This window comes from Ochotona princeps, chromosome 11 (assembly GCF_030435755.1).
Source record: "Ochotona princeps isolate mOchPri1 chromosome 11, mOchPri1.hap1, whole genome shotgun sequence".
NCBI lineage: Eukaryota > Metazoa > Chordata > Mammalia > Lagomorpha > Ochotonidae > Ochotona > Ochotona princeps.
In genome coordinates this window covers 11934437-11941487 of record NC_080842.1, presented here as the reverse complement: position 1 = coordinate 11941487, position 7051 = coordinate 11934437, and positions in this window count along the sequence as shown.

The window sequence follows — 7051 nt, the reverse complement described above, 5'->3', positions numbered from 1 at the left end:
CCCAAGTGGTTACAGTAGCCAGAACTGAACCTATCAAAGGCAGCAGCTAGGAACCTCTTCCAGGTCTCCCATATGAGTGCAAGATCCCAAGGCTTTGGGCCATCCTCGGCTGCTTTCCCAGGCCACAAGCAGGGAGCTGGATGGGAAGTGGAGCAGCCAGAATACGAACCAGTGCCCATATGGGATCCTGGTGCTTGCAAGGCGAGGACTTTAGCCACTGAGTCATTGTGCCAGGGCCAGAAGCTCTTATCCTTTGGGTTTCTCCTCCAAATGCAGTGCTTGATATGACACCTGCTCTCACCACCTTCCTCACCCCTGCATCCTCTGTCATGTTAACGATGGGCTTCTCAATTCCTCAACAATCAACTAAAATATGACTTCTCTTTGAAATTGGCATTCCCAGTTCTGAGACTTCTCCTCCTCTTCCTTTGTTCACCCCCCTCTCTTTAAATAACATATTTGAGAAACAGAGTTACAGAGATAGAGGAAGAGACAGAGAGACCTTCCAACTGCTATTTTAATTCCCCAATGGCTACAATGGCCAGGATTGGGCCGGGCTGAAGCCGGGCTCTATTCGGAACTCCCACAGGGATGCCGGGGCCCAAGCGCTTGGTTCATCTACCGCTTTCCAGGTACATCAACAGGGGACTGGATCAGAGACTGGATAGAATCAGGACTCACCTGGGATGCTGGCATTATAGGAAGTGGCTAAGCCCACTGTGGTACGACACTGGCTGCACAAGTGGTAATTTAGCACCAAGCAGCAGGGTTACGGGTCAGTGCAGGAAACAAGACCAAGAAGAAACAGCAGGGCTCAGGAGGACTCAGGCTTAGCGGACCCAGCAGGAGTCTCATGAAGGACAGCCAGAGTGAGCCCCTGTGAAATGGCAAGGAATGGGACCCTGAGCAGATAGCGCATCGGGGAGTGGAGGATGCACAGGTTCTGGTGAAACAAGCTCAGCTGAGTTCTTTGCCAAAACTGCCTTTTACAAGGAAGTGCACAGAGAGGCTTGAAGGCTGAGCTGCAGTCTGCATGTAGTTCTCAGAGTGTCTTTATGTGTGTGCCTTTTATGTTTTGTTGCAAGTAACACTGGTAAACAGAGATTTGGGTGGCTAAAAAAACTCAAAGCATCTGCATATACATGTGCGAGTGTCTGTTAAAGCATGAGGAGAGGCTGTCTCGTGAGAATCCATCTAGCTATGTGTCCCAGACTATCAGAAGGCAGCCCCATTAACCTGGGGAAGACTTAGGTAAGAAATCATGGTCAAAATGATGACTTGGCTTTATGCTGTAGTGTATTTAATTGTTAGCATTGGTGCTAAAAATATAATGAATGATATTCTAATCTTTCTATTTTTCACACATGACTCATTTTTATTCTCTGCCACGGTTATTGCTGGATCTCAAAAAGATGTAAAAGCAGACTAACACACATTTGTTTTCTCTTTTGTTAGAATCTTTCCCTCCTTTCAGTCTAGTAAATACCAGGTGTCTGGTACACATTATAGAGAATATGAAAAATCAAAAGTAAATAAAGAAACTGTACTTTGAGTTAAAAATCTTCACAGTACACATTTTGCCAAATGAATGTAACTGGCAATGAAAAAAAATCTCATCTTTTAAGTAGGAATATCTGCTGTTGCCAAAAACAATAAAATGCAAAATATCCCCTGCCAGCTATTATAAATAGGGTTATAATTTTTCCAAACTTAGGGGGGGGTGGGGAATGGAATTGAATCCTATATTACTGCCTCAAATCAGCCTGTGCAATCCTGAGCAAGGTACAAGACCAAGGCAGCAGGGTCTTTCCTTCCTTGGAGCCCATCCTGTCACTATAGCAGCAGACCTCTTGTCCTTAAATAAATCTCACTTTATGCGCTGATAAAGAAAGGAAGGAAGGAAGGGAGAAAGGAAGAAGGAAAGAAAGAAACAAAGAAAGAGAGAAAGAAAAAGACAAAGGAAGAGAGAAAGAAAAAGACAAAGGAAGAGAGAAAGGAAGAAAAAAACAAATAGACACTAAAGAAGGCACCTGCCTCTATACGTTTGTACTCCAAAGGCTATAATGCCAGACAAGGAAAATGAACACAATTTTTCTTCACTTCTTGGGTGTTACACAGACATAAGTTGATCAGAAAAGACATATCGTTGGAAACTTTTTAGCACTTATTTGTAAAGCAATGCTTGGTTACTTGTTTCAGTCCCTTCCTGTTGCCTGACGTTGCTGCCTAAAGTTAGCATTCACGTCCAGGAGGGCTGGCTCTGCCTTGCCCAGAGATATAAGAGCCAACATTTTAGTGTCCCAAGAACAAATGAAACATGCAACTTTTTATCCTTGGAATCCTTCCAGTTATTCCCATCTTCCAACTCCTGTAGCCTATTTGGTGCCACCAGACTGCTAAGCCGGGCTGACACCATGTGTTGGGGAAACCCAGTCTGGTGTCTATGGATCAGAAGCATTTCTCTAAACATCAGGGTCTAAAGCGGTTTTGAATAGAAGGGGTTTACTCAGGAAACTTGTTACCAGCCCCTTTCAAGCACAGTCAGAGCTGAGAATACTCAGCAGATGGTTGTGAAGTGAGGTAAACTGCATGCAGCCTTCAGTCAGTAGTGACAGATCTATTTTAAAGGCATGAGGTTGTGCAATAGGGTACAAAGGCAGCTCCTGGTTCTAATCGTTAGGCTGTGTTAGCAGGAGTCTTTCTGGAGACGGTGGTGTCTTACAGCACCACAGTCTACCCTCAAATGAAAAGCATCCTGCTGGCTAATTAACTTGCAGCACTTTCTTCTCTATTGTGCCCTGATTTTTTTTGTTTTAGTCCCAGACCCTATTACTTAGCAGACCTGATGGGGTCTGTTATTTCACCCAAATATTTTGTGATGCATAGACTTTCAATCAGCCACTTGCTCTGATTTCATTGCTTTTATCCTTTCATCATTACTATAATCTGAAATAGTTTTTTTTTTTTAATTAGAGTTTTCTTCTCTCATGTTTCAGTATCCTAAAACTGGTTCTTGGAAGATTTATTTTGCCCAATTTTTCAAAGCTGTATGTAAAAACATGCCATGTGATTAATTTGGTTTTCATTTATTTCAACACCCTGAATGCATATTACTAAATGATAAAGAATTCAATTTCACGACAAAATATGCAGCCGTGTCTATTGCTTGAAAGTTCTGCTTGAGCGAGTACATTGCCAAAGTGAAATTGGAGGAATTCATGGAAGACTGGGAATGTTACAGTGATCTTTCTCCTGGTATTATGATCATAGCAATGAAATGAACTGTGGGAGCCAATAAAATCATCAGGAAAAAAGAGACCATAATCCCTTTGCCCGTTTGGGAAACATCCCCAGAAAATAAGGATCCTATGGTTTGTTCAGTGATGCCCTTTCCACTGTAGGATTTATGGGTTAGGGGAGCAGAATGAAAAGACGATAGATGGAGGAGGGAAAACCCAGATGGCACAGAAATCTGTACCGTCCAGGTGACCATGACACTTGCAAGTTTAAAGCAACTTTGGGACCTCGGCACAGGATGGAGATCACAAGTAGCCTTTTTTCTAAAGAGCTTTCAGGGCTTCCTCCTGGTGAAGAACCACGAGTGTGTAAATCTGCAGATACTCACAGATGTTAAGTAATGGAAGGTAAATATTTCAATTAATAACTCATAATAGTCCTCCAAATGTCTGTAAAAGGCTTTCATTGAACAATATTTGGCAAATATAATGTCAGCAAAAAATATAGCCAAGTTTTGGCTCATCCAAATTGTTGTCATCACCACCCGTTTAATATTTAAGAGATTAATGTTTCAGAACTGCTTGGGAAAAAATTATTCTGCAGTCTGATCGGAAGATTTCTCTGTCCTCCATTGTTCTTCTTTGCTCACTTGTGATCACGAGTGTTCACAGTACATTTAACTTGCTCAGGACTCAGGGGAAGGGATTCTCAAGGCAGAAGCCATGCCTGGGCTGCCAGTCCTAGTATTTCCCAGAAATTTGCTAAAAATATGGATTCTTGGTCCATATCACAGGACAGCCTGCTGCATTAGGAGCTTGGGAATGCAGCCCCATTTGCATTTCACAATCCTTCCGAGTGATGTGGGTGTGCAACCCTGGATTAGAATTGCTGCTGTATGGATAAGATAGGCTGAAGGCAGGTCCTGAGCCAGGCCTTGGGATCCAAAAAGTAGGTGACAGTTCATCAGCATCATTCTCCTGTCCTCAGAGGCACTGAATACAGCGTAGAAGTGTAGCCCCTCGCACACATGACCCAAAAAGGAGGACCAGTTCATGGGCAGTTCAATAAGTTAATGAAAAAAGAGAACTAGAAGATAAATTTGTTTTGGAGTAAAAGTTTTTGAAATCTGTGCATGGTTTTTTTTTTTTTTCCATAATGTGTATTTGATACCTTGTAAGTCGGAGAGCCCAAGGACATTAAAAACCCTAAAGATCAAACTCCAAAATTCTGTGTAGCATGAAATTTTAGCATTTCTTTTGTTGGCAAGGTGTATCTGATTTTTAGCCTTTCTAAAAATCAAAATTGTCCACTCGGCTCCTGGCATTGTTTTCTGCTCTTATCCGTGCTTGGAAAGGAGAAAGTGCGTGCTGCCCAATCTGTTCAGAAAATGATGTCCTTGTCCATTTTGTCCTGACCTCTGCCAGTCAGTACCTCTGAATTCGTGCCAGTTGCCAATCTTTGTCTTATATATTCTTGGCACACTTTGGTTTCCCTGCATCTATGATGGCAGGAGAATACAGAGCATACCAAAGGTCAGTGTTTACAAATATTCTAAGTGAAGTGATTTGTTTTTCTTCCCTAACCTCAGAGGATTATGGCTTAATCTTCATTTCTTTAGTCCCTTAATAATCCCTCTAGTGAGTTTCACTACACTGACTTTGCAGAAATCTGGGAAGATGAGGTAAGGGGAAAAAAATCCCAAAGAGACCACATATTGTCTGATTGCTACAGATGATCGATGATTTGATACCAATACAATTATTCTGTTGACTAGGAAAACTTCTTTTAGTTTCTCTTAGATTAACCCCTTTGGAAGAGATACAAGGTACTGATTCATGAGAAAGTAGTCTAATACTTCTATAGAATGCAGAGGAGATATCAAGAAAATAGCATTTACTTACTTGCAAAAATATATTATTTAAAAACATTTTAGACCGCCTCCTACAGTGTTGATTACTCCTGGAGTGTCCCAAGAGGAGATTTGGACTCAAGAGTTTGGTTTTGAGAGCAGGAGTCAGAGAATCCTCACATGCAAACAAGGTAGAAAGTCCACGTTCCTTCACTTCGCCCTGTGTATTGGATCCGCACCAGGGTCTAGAGCTCCTCCGTCCAAACAGTCTGACTTGGAATGGCTCCCAGGCCTTGGCCATCTGTGGAGCTGCTGGAGGAAAATCCTGTCTCGGTTGGCTCCAGTATCTATGGGAATCATGTTATAATTGTGGAGTACCCATTTGCACAATGCAAGATCTGCTATAATACATCTGGGTCTAGAAGAGCTACTTCCAGAACTTGAGCCCATTCCTGCCTCAGATATACAAGGCCAAAAGTGCACAAGGAGTGCATTTGTTTGCACATTTATGTTTTGATTTTTACTTTAACACCTAATACTTGTACATCTTTATAAGCTACCCTGTGGTGCCAAGGATAAGTCTGTCTCCTGAACTATTTATCACTTCTCTATTTTTAAAACATTCAGAATCCTTTCTCATTGCTCTTTGTCCTAACACCACCTGACTCGAGTATCTGTTGACGTGCCTTGCCTCATTGCTTTCATCCCTGTAGTCTCTCCAGCCTCAGGAACCATTCTCTCAACTTCCATCGATTAACATCTTTTAGATTCTGCGTGAGTGAATACCATAGCATGTTTTTCTGCTTATGCCTGACTCATCTCCATTAAATATAAGCAATATACTCCACAGAAATTTCTCCAACAACCGTGTGTGTGTGTGTGTGTGTGTGTGTGTGTGTACATATATGCATGTTTGTGCAATGGAATACTCTTCGGCCATACAAAAGACGAAACGCTGTCATTGGTGCAGCCTAGAACTGGAAAATATGTTAACTGCATTTGGTTTCCATTATCTGGGAATGAAAATCTCCCACATACGTTTTTACTACAGCCTGTTTGCTGAAAAGGTGGAAGACGAGAATAAATTCTGAAAGTGTCAAGTCAATATGGAATATAACCAAGAGATACCAGTGTATGATATGTATACTATATGATTCTATAGCTTTATATATAATCCTCATAATTATTTTACTGTTCAGAGAAATTTATCCAGCTGAGACACAAAAGCCTAGTCAAGACATTTTTAAAAAGCAATTTTTCTCTCTAGTTATGGAGCCCAGATTGTATCTATTATTCATCAAGGCCTAGCACAATGTTGAGCACATCCTACAGGTGTCAGATAAATCCTTGTGGAATTGGGCTATATGGAAGTCATCATTTGCACTGGCACAGCATTGAATTAGAAGCTTAAGTTCCTGATAGGTTTACTTTCAGCTGACCTGAGTGACATTTGGTTTTAAATCTTTGTTTTCTATTTCTTTCCATGCACTTGTACTCCTTAAATTTTGTCTTTATCCTTATTCTTCTCCTCTTTCTTTCCCTCCTTCTTCTCCTCTCCTCTCTTGACACATAAAGCATCTCTGCCAATGCAGTCCATGTCTGAGTTGTTTTGTCCAAGAAAGACTTCATACGGTGGCTTGATGTCATACAATGGGCAAACATCCTTCAGGAACTTAAGACAGACCCTTCCCTATCAAATAAAAAGAGCTTTAAGAGAACTTCAAATGTGGAGAAAAGGTGAAAAGAAATTTAACAAAACAGCTTTTTTTACATGCACCTCCTTTTCGGATTGACATCTTTAGTCACTTCAGTCAGTCTTTCCATTTACTGAAAACCAGTGTGCTTTGTTCTCTCACAATGCAGTTCCTCAGAACCGTCTGTTTCATGCTAAAGGTTTTCAGCATGTGTTTTGTGAGGGAGGATGCTAGAGGAGTTTAATTCGTTCTTATCCCACAATATTAAAAA